We start from the raw sequence: 13,730 nt of genomic DNA, 5'->3' as shown, positions 1-13,730 counted from the left end.
AAAATTCGGATTCTGCGGTCGGATAATGGTGGCGAATACATGAACAGTCAATTTCAAGATTATTTTCGACACCATGATCTACTTCACGAGACATCTTGCCCTCAAACCCCTCAGCAGAATGGTGTCGCTGAGCGAAAAAATCGCCATATTCTCGAAACTGCTCATGCCCTTCTACTAGGAGCTCATGTGCCCAGCACTCATTGGCCGGATGCGGTTACCACAGCGGTTCATCTCATCAACCGAATGCCTACCAAAATTCTCGCTTTCAAGACCCCTCTACAGGTCTTGTCGACAGTCGTTCACTTACCTACAGTGTTGATACTTCTACCAAAAGTCTTTGGCTACGTTGCCTTTGTTCATCTTCCCAAGAATCAACGCACGAAACTCGATCCCTGTGCCATTCGTTGTCTGTTCTTGGGATATGCTGTAAATCAAAAAGGGTATCGCTGCTATGATCCCTCCACCCGGCGTACCTATATGATGATGGATGTCACGTTTCTGGAATCTGACATGTTTTTTTCTCCCGCCGCCTCCAATTCTTCCCTTCAGGGGGAGACCAATGGTGAAGAGATGAATTGGCTACTCAATCACACTACTGGAGGATCTTCAGTTCCTTCTTAACTAGCCCTTAAGGAACTAAATACTACAATTGAACCAACGACATCGTCTCCTGCAAGTACTGAGCCAACGACATCCTTGGAAACTGAAGACGAAATGACAACCCCCCACTCTCCTGTATCCAACGACCCATCTCCTGAGAATATCGCTAAGGTAAGCACTCCACCCATATCTCAGATTTCTAACAATGTGGATACTCCAGTTGGCTATGAGCTCCCTTTCAGGCACAATCGTAGAAATCCACCTAATAGATACTCTCCAGAAGTCAAGGAACGGAGGTCGAGGTATCCAATTGCCAACTATGTATCTACAGAGAAACTATCTGAACCTCTCAAGATCTTCGCAAATGAACTTTCCTCATGCCATATTCCTACTAGTGTTGATGAAGCTCTGCAAGATCCTAGGTGGATTCAAGCCATGAAGGAAGAGATGGAAGCATTATTGAAGAATGAGACATGGATTCTCGTGCCTCTAACCGAAGGACAAAAAACAGTGGGATGCAAGTGGGTGTTCTCCATCAAATACAAAATTGATGGATCCGTGGAGTGATACAAGGCGAGACTAGTGGCGAAAGGCTATACACAGACGTACGGCGTGGACTATCAAGAGATGTTCTCACCAGTTGCCAAGTTAAATACTGTCATTGTTCTACTGTCCTTAGCAGCAAACCTCGACTGGCCATTACACCAATTCGACGTGAAAAATGCTTTTCTCCATGGTGACCTCGAAGAAGAAATATATATGGATATTCCTCCAGGATATGTAACGACCTCTGAGACCAAAGTTGTATGCAAATTACAACGAACGTTATACGGACTAAAGCAATCTCCTCGGGCATGGTTCGGACGGTTGAGCTTGGCAATGAAGAAATATGGTTTTCATCAAAGCAATTCAGACCATACGCTCTTTCTAAAGCATCGACAGGGAAAGATCACAGCATTAATAGTCTATGTGGATGATATGATTATTACGAGAGATGATTCAAAAGAAATATCAAAGCTACAGAAGCAGTTGGCAACAGAATTTGAGATAAAAAGTTTGGGAGGACTCAAATACTTTCTAAGAATCGAAGTCGCTAGATCCAATCAAGGGATATTCTTGTCCCAACGGAAATATGTCCTTGACCTATTGTCTGAAGTTGGATTGTTGGAGTGTAAGCCTGCGGATACACCAATGATCCAGAATCACAAACTCGGAGAGTACCCAAATCAAATACCAACTGACAAAGGAAGATATCAAAGATTGGTTGGTAAACTGATTTATCTCTCTCATACACGACCCGATATTGCTTATGCAGTAAGTGTTGTTAGTCAGTTCATGCATTGCCCAAGTGAAGATCATATGGAGGTAGTGGTTCAAATCTTCCGATACTTAAAGTCCTCTCCTGGAAAGGGACTTATATTTTTTAAGAATAATCACTTAAGAGTCGAAGGCTATACTAATGTTGATTGGGCAGGGAATGTCACAGATAGAAAGTCCACCTCAGGTTACTTCACCTTTGTTGGAGGAAACTTCGTGACTTGGAGGAGTAAAAAACAGAAGGTAGTGGCATTATCAAGTGTTGAAGCTGAGTTTCGTGGAATGGCTAAGGGTCTTTGTGAGCTTCTTTGGCTTCGAAGGCTTTTGACAGAGATTGGTTTTGCTCCAGATTGTGAGATGAATCTCTTTTGTGATAACAAAGCAGCTATAGAGATCTCTCATAATCCTGTCCAGCATGATCGAACCAAGCATGTGGAGGTGGATCGACATTTTATTAAAAAAAACCTTGAAGCAAAGATAATCCGGTTTCCTTTTATTAAGTCCGAAGACCAACTGGCAGATATACTAACAAAAGCAGTGTGCAGCAAGGACTTCCATAGCTCACTTGACAAGTTGGGCCTCAGAAACCTATACGCACCAACTTGAGGGGGAGTGTTGGCGTGAGCTGTTCTGGCAGGAGCTGTTCTGATTAGGCGTGAGCTATTTGATTGAAGATATACAGGGACAAAAATCCCTTAATTATAGGGTCAGATTCCATTTAGGCGCAATCTCTGTATAACCATATATGGTCCCTTGTAACGTTGTTAAATAGGCTGTTTTTCTTCGTAAAGATACACAGAATATATACAGAATTTGAAATATACAAAAAGCTGTCAGTAAGATCAACATCCAGCATTGATTTTTCATGTAACAACTTCATGTAACACCAAGTTGTGTCTTATTTTGTTGTTTTGCTATGGAATTTGTTTTTCTATAAGAAAATCTCCCACTCAAGAGACTTATTGAAGGATATGCTCAATAGCCTAGAACTGGGAAAACTCTCTTGGTTTGAATGCCTAGATGAGGGGGGAAGTTTTTTTTAATTAGGGTCAATGATCAGATATGTTCGAGATGTGTGAGGACCACCCTTGAAGTGTATGTGGAATCCAAAACACAAATGTGGTGCGAGTAATCATGTTCACCTCATGGACTAAGAAGTATCCTGATCCAAAATTCAGTTGGGACACAACAGGGAGCAATGTACAATCACAGCTAACAGTAAGACCCGTACTTGAACTTTGTTGTGTCCCTTCATCCCGGTGGGGCTCACTTAATGAATTAGGTGAAAGACATACACAGCATGGTGAGCCCCACATTCCATCTGGACGTTTCTACGGTGGGCGCCCCCCTCTCCATTACCCCATTGTTCCCTTTTGTGTGGCCTACTAGAGTTATGGATCGGGCAGAGTTTTCCCATACACGCCAAGCGTACAGTGGATGAGTTTGATGGCAATCATACAACATGGGGGGCCCCACACATGTCGGAACATACGTGATTATTCCCTTTAAAAAGTATCCATTTAATCATACAACATTTGTTGGGGAACTACAGAAGCACACATAGATGAATCAAGCAAAGTACTTGAATTGCACAAGATTGACAAAAACAAACAAATCAAATTTTACTTGGAAAAACCCTTGCTAAAAAAACGATGGCACAAAGGAACAATAATGCACTATGAAAGCAGAAATTATAAGAGATAAGATTACCAATCTGAATAAGCCTCGAATGTACTACTCAAGGCCAAGCTATACCCACCCCGTTTTGTCAGTAGGGACCCCGAAGGTCAATCGTTGTATAGAAAGCTTATCAATACAATTCCCTCTTTTTGAAAAAAAAAAAGGCAAAGCTATGCCCTTTTTTTTTTTTTTTTTAAACACAAAATATTCCTTAATTTCATGTATAAACTATTCATCGCAATCAACCTTCGGGCTACCCCAAGAAGATATATGACCCTAGGAGAAGCTAATCATAAGAGACCTAAATCAGGTTAACAAGGCCATGCCCACTGATCAATAACTACCCTAGAGGACTGCCTAATGGATCCCAATCCAACTTTGTCAAGGAAAAGGAGGCCCCTGATGTGAGGGGGAATTGTTGAAGATGGACAGACGAGCAAGCTACCTTGGAGATCGCTCCCTAGGCGAGCTATCCCATCTGCCTAATGTCACCTTCAATGCGACTTCGATGGCATTGACAATCTGTCAATGGCATCGAACACCTTTGATAACATTGAGAAAAATACCAAAACGTTCCAACGATAAAATATGAATTTTTCGAATTTTTTCGATAGCATCTGGCATCTGCTCGATGGCATCGAGTGGTCTGTTAATGGCATCGACAAAGCCTATTATTTACAAATTTAAAGCATCAACAACATCATTGCATTTGAACTTTCACAATTCACTTACAACATCTTCCTTTCCACCGGTATATCACTTGCAAATGGCATCCGCGACATCTGCAAAAAGTATTGAGGGCAGCCTGAATGTAGTTCATCTGTACAGAAACAACCTGTTGAGTGGAAGATAGGTTAGCCTTTTTTTTGTTTTCCTTTTTGTTGTTAAAGGGCCGCCCGAATGTAGTTCATCTGCACAGATCCCTCAATCTAATATAACTTTAAAAGAAAAATAAAAAATAAAAAAAATTTAAAGCATCTGCAACATCTGCAAAAAGGATGCCCATTTGCTGGCTGACAACACGGTCGAAATCAAGATCTGACTTAAATGTATGTGTGTGGCCCACCTCATGAGTTGGGACAACGTGACCTCATGTTGGATCCAAGCTCTCTAACATGTGGGTCCTACCATTGAGTTTCCCTGACCTGCAAATCAGCTTGGTTTTATCAAGTGTGCCAGTATGTTAGAAATAGACAGAAGCTACAGGAATTAGGCACAAAAAAAAAAAAAGGTAAAGTTTTTTTCAACGGTCAGTTCTCTTTTAGATTGTGTCCCACCCGACATGTAGATGGGCCTGATTTTCAAGCCAGAGCATTGAATCAATGAGAACTGCTGGATGGATGGCATGGTTCTCAAGCATGTGTTTCACGCTAGCGCATGTGCCGGACTATAGATGAGATGACTTGTACACACATCTGGACTCAAGAAAACTAAGCAAAGGTGGTATATGTTACCACAAGTTGTGATATGGTTGGCCTTAGGTATTCAGTTATCATCCTTAATCAAACTTGGTTCAATCCCAGCTTAGAAACGAACAATCAACATGGCTGAGTCACCCCACTCGATCCCACCCCACGGAACACTTTAAAAGTCAGAGTTGGGCTATCATCCCATCAATATTGGTGAACAATGATAAGGTTTACCGGTTGCTGTTTTTCAAATAATAAAATACAATCACTCGGTTTGGAGCACAAGACTCATTCTGCAGACTATGGTTTGCATTGTAGAAGGTCTGTGGAATAAGCTTATTTTACAACTATTGCATGGGCCCACTTTAATATATTCATGACATCTAGAAAGGATCCTTCTCCATTGAAATTGAGTTGCTTCAAAACTCAAGTTGATCTAATTAGAGGTTTTCTGGGCAGCTTTTCTGTGGTGTTGCCTATATGTGTTTTCTTTTTTTTCTTTTTTTTTGCCTATATGTGTTGTTCATACCTGATCCAATCTGTATACCAAGTGAGCCCCACCGTGATAATAGGACTTGTGACAATAATCAGGCCAATTATCAAACCATATGTACGGATATGCATGCATGTGGAAGTAGTAAACCTCGGCAATGTTTGCTTTTTTCGTCCTTCGCATAGGGGAAGACTTCCGCGTACTAAGAAAGAGTAAACAATGCAATCGCTTCTGGTTTACCCAGTAAAACTGGGCCCACTTCATTTCCTGCGGCGTATAAAACCCAACCACATGAGCTTTTCATCCATCACCTCTCTCTCTCTCTCTCTCTCTCTCTCTCTCTCTCTCTCTCTCTCTCCAAGTGGCCATGTTGAACACTTGCCTCTTCTTCCTGCTTGCTATCTTGGCCATGGCCCATATCTCATCAGAATCACTGAAAGTGGGCCACTACCGATATACATGCCCGTCTGTGGAGGCGATCGTCCGACGGACAGTGACCAGAGCCATTGCTCAGAACTCGGGACTTGGCGCTGGCCTATTTAGGATGCATTTCCATGATTTTTTATTTTTATTTTTATTTTTATTTTTTTTTAAGTTGAAGTTTTTCCATTCAAAAGGTATAGACTATACAACGATCTGTACAAAACTAAACAGGCCCCAAAATAGACGGAAGGGCCAAACGAAACGGGACACAGGCGACCACCTATCTACAAGAAGCGCCAAAATGAAAAACCAACAAAACGACCAAGCTAGTCGGGCGATCTGAGGGCACCTAGCCCGACCCTATCTAAAAAGATCATACCACGGACGACAAGAGGAAGGGACCTGGGATGAAGATGGATCGTAGACTGTTGAAGGAGACTCCCCTCCCGAGCCAACCATCCGCCGGACCGTTACCTTCTCTGAGAATGTAAGCGAAAGAAAATTTTTCCAGCCGACGTAAGCGGTTGATTCTAGACAGCCAAGGTTTCCACGTCCAAGGGATCTTAATATGATTAGTGAGGCTATGAATCACCAGTTTAGAATCAGACTCAATAATAACCCTGTCCAAGCCTTTGCCCAAGTAGAGCATCATCCCGTCATGAATAACGCGGAGTTCCACCATATTGTTAGAACCAACCCCATAGCTCGCGGTGAAACCGAAAAGAAAAGTATTGTTTTCATTCTTGCAGATGCCACCCCCACCTGAAGGACCAGGATTACCCATTGTCGATCCATCTACATTTAATTTGACCCATCTTGGGGTTGGCTATCTCCATTTCACCAGGATAGAGGCATTACGATTTTGAACAGCAATCGATTTCATGGATCTGCACCCGCGATTCCAACCCACATAATCCATTAAATCTGCGCCAAGAACCATGTTTGCCCACCATTTGATACGGGCAACTGATTTCCTGAAGATCATTGGGGAGTTGTCCAAAACTGCGACATTTCTGGATTGCCAAATCTCCCACAGAATAAGGATTGGAAGCAGAAATCTGACCGGGTTGGGCACTGCTCCTTGAGCAGAAGCATTCCTCCAATGGCTCAATTTGCCTGCAATAGAGCTGTGGAGCAGAGGAGGGACACCATACAACGAGCTAAAAGAGGCCCAAAGGGCTTGCGCGTGACGGCCAAAAAGAAAGAGGTGGTGGATTCATTCTGGTTGAGGAGTGGCATTCATACCTCGCAGACAACATCTGTATCTAGAGGCCATGGTAACGCCTTTCTCTTGAACTCTGTTATCGACGGGGATCGCCCTGCGAAGGACTCTCCACATGAAGATGGAGAATTTTGGAGGGAGAGGGCCTTGCCAAATCCATCCAGCCCACTGATTGGGCGGGGAGGGGGATTGCAGCAGCTTCCAAGCTGAGTGAATAGAGAATCTTCCTGACTTTTCGTGTGGCCAGATGCACTCAGGAGGTTCATCAGAAGTAGAAAAACCGTCATTGATTATTTCGTCGATTAAGTGTTGAGGAAGGAGGGAGAAAACCCTGGAGGGAGGGAAGGGGCCGGATCGACCCAGGACGTCTTTCAATTTCAGCTCCTGTAGCTCAATAGGGACAAGACAATCAAGTAAGTGATGGAGGGGGCCCCTGCCCATCCAGTTGTCTGACCAGAAATTTAGATCACCATTGCCAATCGTCCACTAAATTGACTCCGAAAGAATAGGAAAAAGGGATCTAACTTTCTTCCAAAGAGGCGATGGGTTAGAGGAAAAGGGCACCTGAGCAATGACGTGTATATCCCTGACATGTTTGCTTTTCATAAGCTTTGCCCAAGCACTTGAAGGATCCCCATACTTGACAGTCCAAGCTAGCTTGAGGCGATGAGCTTCCATGACATCTCTCAACCTTCTAATACCCAACCCGCCTTCCTCGATGGGTCTGGCAATCTTTTTCCGAGCCAGCCAGTGGAGTTTCCTGTTCCCATCAGCCCATCCCCAAAAGAAATTTGAGAAGCTTCTTTCCATCTTGTCGATCACCTGGCACGGGATATGCATCGTTGACATGATATGGATGGAAAGACTGCTCAGGACATGACGAACTAGCGTTACGAGATATCAGTCTACCCGCCCAACCAGACTTTCCCCTGTCCACCTTGTCTACCAGAAACTGAAAGGCCAACGATTTGATTCTGCCTGTGCACAAATAGATAATATCGTCCCTAGCTTTCTGGAACCTGAGAGTACGTTCAGTGGATCTGATCCTGGCGGGAGTTAGAGCTTTTGAACAGATGAATCTACTCTTACGGCAGCTGATTTTTTGGCCTGTAACTGCTTGAAATAACGCCAGAAACTGATTGAGTTGAAGGAGTGACTCCCTTTTACCGTTGGTGAAGAGAAGAATATTGCCAGCGAAGAGAAGATGGGAGGAGCTGGGGCATCCTCGACGTATGGCAAACTGTTGACACCCGCCACTCGTAATCATTAGGTTGAGATTAACGGAGAAAGTCTCCATAATAATGATGAAAAGTGCCGGGGAGAGGGGGTCCCCTTATCTCAATCCCTTGTAAGACTTGAAGAAGCTTGTCGGTTCCCCATTGATAAGGATGGAGAACCAGTTGTTTCCCCAGCAACTCTCCATGATCTGGACCCATCTCTGGCTGAACCCGAACTTGAGGAGCACTTGTTTCAGATAATCCCTACTCACCCTATCGTAAGCTTTTTCGAGGACAAGTTTGAGAATGAGATTGCCCCCCTGAACTTTTCTATTAATGTCTCGAATTATCTCTTGGGTTAACGCTATATTTTCTGCTATCAATCTCCCCTGAACGAAAGCACCCTGTTCCTGCGATATCATCTTAGGTAAAAGAGAGCTTAATTTGTTATCTAATAGTTTTGCAAAAATTTTATAAATAACGTTACACAAGCTTATAGGACGAAAATCAGTAAAACATGCAGCTGATGGGAATTTTGGGATAAGACAGATGAGATTTGAAGTGAACGCTCTAGGGATAGTGATCCCATCCATGAGGTCCCTCGATGCTTTAAGAATGTCATCACCAACAATGTCCCAACAGGTTGCGTAGAAAGCCACCGAGAAGCCATCAGGACCCACAGCCTTGTCTCGAGGCACAGAAAAGGCCGCCGCTTTGACCTCCTCCATCAATGGAGGAGCCAGCAAGGAATCATTATCCAGTTGGGTGATAACCTGGAGGATGGTTTAGAGAAAGTCAGCATCGAAACTGATGGGTTCAGCTTGGAAAAGATCCTCAAAGAATTTGACCGCTTCGGCTTTTATTTCTCGGCTAGAGGAGATCGATTCCACAGCCGCATTTCTGATGGAGGAAATGGTGGCCCTTCTAGCTCTTTCATTTGTAGACGAATGAAAATTTTTTGTGTTTTTATCTCCCTCTAGTAGCCAAGAATTTCTGAATTTTTGTCTCCAAAAGACCTCCTCCATGATCTAAAGCTGGTTAAGCTTGTGTTTTACTTCAATGTACTGACGGGAGAGATCTTCAGAAGGGGCAGATTATATGCTGAAGTCGATCCCTTCCAGCTCCTCTTCAGCTATCTGAATCTGGCGGAAGATATTTCCGAACGTTTCCTTGTTCCACACTTTTAAAAGTTGTTTTGTTTTTTTCTACTTAAGCTGAACATTAATCATCAAATGAGGGGAACATTCTCCTTCCCAAGCCTTTTGAATAAGCTGATAGAAGGAAGCATGCATGGTCCACATTCTAAGGAATTTGAAAGGCCTACCTTTGGGGGATCCTGGGAAGGGAAGACGAGACGCAGCGGTGCATGATCCGAATTAATTTGAGGTAGGCGTTCGACACGAAACAGCGGAAACGCAGCGGGGCATGCATGGTCCTGTTTAGGATGCATTTCCATGATTGCTTTGTTAGGGTAAGTTCTCTTTGCAGAGCTAAGAGATGTTGTTATTGTTATGGAGGTGGTACCAACCATGTGTATTTGTACTGTATGTGTTGCAGGGCTGTGATGGATCGGTCCTACTTGATTCAACGCCTGGAAACCCTTCTGAGAAACAGCATCCCGCCAACTATCCAAGCCTACGTGGATTTGAAGTGATCGATGAAGCAAAGGCTAGGATTGAAGCCCAATGCCCACATACTGTCTCCTGCTCCAACATCATTGCCTTCGCGGCTCGTGATAGTGCCTACAAGCTTGGTGGCATTGACTATGCCGTGCCACCGGGCCGCCGAGATGGAAGAGTCTGTCTCAGCGGAAGTCGGTCAACATCTCCCCCCACCTTCCTTCAATGCCCAGCGACTTAAGAAGAACTTCGAGCGGAAAGGATTGTCTCTGGATGAAATGGTGACACTCTCTGGGGCCCACTCCATCGGTGTTTCTCATTGCTCTTCCTTCATGAATCGCCTCTACTCCTTCAATGCCACACACCCACAAGATCCTTCAATGGACAAGTTCGCAGCCTACTTGAAAACCAGGTGTCCCCCTTCGACTACTAGGAACGGTCGAGATCCTACTGTGCACCTTGACATTGCAACACCGAATCGCCTGGATAACAAGTATTACCAGAATTTGAAGCACCATAGGGGAGTATTGGAGTCAGATCAAACACTACTTACTAGCCCCTCCACGTCGAGAATGGTGAGGAATAATGTGAAGCATCAGTCAGCATGGACTGCAAAGTTCACAGCGGCCATGGTGCGCAGGGGGTCCATCGACGTGCTGACCGGCTACCAAGGAGAGATCAGGACGAACTGTAGGGCCATGAACTCTTGAGTCATTCCAAAGATAGAAATTGCAGCATTTGATTTGAAATGTTTAGTATTCTTTCATTCATTTGAATTTATCTATTTTTATTTTTATTTTCAAAACAAATTACTGGATAGGCCAAGTTCCACACTAAGGTATGTACACTATACAGCTGGTATCTATGATTTGTTGAAAGAGATTCCAAGTGTAAATTAGCTGGTAAGATCCACATCGAGCATTGATTTTTCATGTAACTCCAAGTTGTGTATTGATTCTTTTTTTCTATGTGAATTGGTTTTCTATCTGATTCTCTCTCTCTCTCTCTCTCTCTCTCTCTCTCTCTCTCTCTCTCTCTCTGGTGATCGATCCCAGGTCGGTGGCTCTGACATCATAAATAACACTTTTATCGAATTGAAAATTTTCTTGTATTTCTTGAGTTTGTTGTGTTCCAAATATATAGAGTTATAGAGATGATCTTTACAGTTAAAAAAATAAAAATAAAAAGTTGTTGCTGAATTTAGCAATTACTTATTTCGTATTCAGAGTCGAAGATCATGAAATTTTTTTGGCAACCCTTCAAGAACTCTTACGAAAACCACCGAGCCAGGTCGGCCATGATCGTGAGGACGCAGTTCCTTAAGAAAATACCCATCCTGGGCTTCCTATCCTTTGGTGGGCATCTTTTTAGGCTCAGGCCGGGTTCTCTATATAAAATTCGTGCTGGGTTCGATTTGGACTAATTTTGACCTGTCACAGGCTCGGAAAGAGTTTGGACTAACATTAAATAACGCCGTACGGGTTTGGACATAGCTTGGCCCAGACCTAACTCAACTTGTAAATCCAAAACAGGAATCCAATGCAATTCCTTCTGTTCACCGTACAGACCAAGAAGCATTGTGATCCAAAATTCAGTTTGCACACCAAAGAGAGTAATGCACGATCTCAACTAAAAGTAAAAGCGGTGGATTCACATGATGTGGCCTACTTAGTTTTGGTACGTCCCTTCATCCCACTGGGCTCACCTGATGAGTTGCTTGGATGACACATACACAAAATAGAACCCCACGTTTCATCTTGACATTTCTTTGATTGGCATCCTCCTCTCTATTAGATCGATCCACAGGAAAAAGCAAGTGGAAGGAAATGGCAATACTTATAATGATAGGCTACGTGGGGAGACCAGGCAAGCAAACTCTGAATTTAAATCAAAACCGACAAAAGATAAGTGCAACAAAGCATGTATAGAAATACATGATTTTATATGGAAATAATCACGACACAAAGATACAACAAATCCACTCTGAAAAACAAATTACAATAGATAAATTTTATTTACAAATATAAAACCCTTCAAAAAATCCTAACCTAGCTCCCTTTAGAACAAGCCATTTAATCTCTCTAATACCCTCCAAAAAAAAGATCTCTCTAATACCCTAATCCCATTTTTATAGCCATATATATAGCGTTACCACTAGAATAGGAAATAATTCGTACAATTACGCAAAACTGCGCACACCATTGATATATCCATATCTTTAGACTTGAGGATATGTGGACCAAGATGGTTTGATAGTAGGAGCTTTGGTTCACCTGGTTGTCAGAAGAAACTGGAAATTGACGACGATCAGAAGCTCCGAGCTTTCTTCGACAAGAGGATCTCTCAGGAGGTTAGCGGGGATGCTTTGGGTGAGGAATTCAAGGGATATGTCTTCAAAATTATGGGAGGATGCGACAAGCAGGGTTTCCCAATGAAACAGGGGGTTTAACTCCTGGCCGTGTTCGTTTGTTGTTGCATAGAGGGACACCTTGCTTCCGTGGTTATGGCAGGCGCAATGGAGAGCGTCGCCGGAAGTCTGTCCGTAGATGCAACATCAGCCAAGACCTCTCAGTTTTGAACTTGGTCATTGTAAAAAAGGGGGAAAGTGATCTGCCAGGCTTAACAGACATGGAGAAACCCAGAATGAGGGGCCCAAAGAGGGCCTCTAAGATCCGTAAGCTGTCCAACCTGTCTAAGGAGGACATTCACAACAAAATCTGGGAAGAAGTGTAGCAAGACTCCCAAGATTCAAAGGCTTGTGACACCATTGACGCTGCAGAGGAAGCGTGCTAGAATTGCAGAGAAGAAGCAGAGGATTGCCAAGGCAAAGTCAGTGGCTGCAGAGTATCAGAAGCTGCTTGCCACCAGGTTGAAGGAACAACGTGACAAAAGGAGTGAGAGCTTGGCCAAGAAGAGTTCCCGTTTATCTGCTGCTTCGAAGCCATCAGTTGCAGCTTGAGAGGATAGTCTTTCCTGGATCATCATCGCTTATGAATTTTAAGTTGATACATTCAGTTTTGACTACTATGATCATGAAATGGTGTTTTCCCTTGTTGTGTGTTTGCCATCCCCCCTAGTTTTGGAGAAGGCACTTGGATCAGTTAATGGTTTTGACCCTGTAGCTTATATACATCGTCGGATCTCAGAATCCCATCTTTCTGTTATTGAAGCTTTTGATACTTAATTAGTAATACTTTTACTTTAAAAAGAAAAAAAGAAAAAAGTTATGACCTATTTATGGTTTGTACTTCAAACAACAATTTCTCCGTGTCCCGCATGACCTTTTTCGATCCGTACATACCTGGGGCCAAGTTACGTCATGCCCTATGTAGAATTGAGACCGGATCTAATGAAATAGGCCCACTTCCTTTCGGGCTTCTTTCGGTCCATGTAAGAATAGGTCTGCAGCCTATTTTACATCATTAAACCCCTTGACCATCCCACCTTCAGACTTGGGTGTATAGTTCAGTCTACTAATGACTCTAAATCAAATCTTAACTCTTAACAAAGATTTTGACAGGGGTTTTCCTCCTCCTAAACTTGTAATAAACCTGCGATACATCGAGTAGAGGCTCTTTAAGTTGAGAGATCATTAACAACATATATATGTGAACCCATCTGCACATATAGGTACGATTGAGCGATTGGTTTTATCTTTTGAAATATGACTTAAATCACGGACAAAGATCATATATCTAAATTCTGCAAAAGGCTTCTAAAAAACTTTCATTCCACTATTTATTATTATTA

At 43.1% G+C, this 13,730-nt stretch overlaps 2 pseudogenes; both read left to right on the top strand.

Moving 5' to 3' along the window:
- The first annotated feature begins 5,866 nt into the window (after window positions 1–5,866).
- LOC131225968 (peroxidase 5-like) lies at window positions 5,867–10,690 on the top strand (annotated as a pseudogene).
- Window positions 10,691–12,256: 1,566 nt separating this feature from the next.
- LOC131224872 (small ribosomal subunit protein eS6-like) lies at window positions 12,257–13,171 on the top strand (annotated as a pseudogene).
- The last annotated feature ends 559 nt before the right edge of the window (window positions 13,172–13,730 follow it).

Source organism: Magnolia sinica, chromosome 14 (genome assembly GCF_029962835.1).
Source record: "Magnolia sinica isolate HGM2019 chromosome 14, MsV1, whole genome shotgun sequence".
Lineage (NCBI taxonomy): Eukaryota > Viridiplantae > Streptophyta > Magnoliopsida > Magnoliales > Magnoliaceae > Magnolia > Magnolia sinica.
Note: the sequence above shows the minus strand (reverse complement) of the source record. Positions and strands in the feature narration are given on the sequence as shown.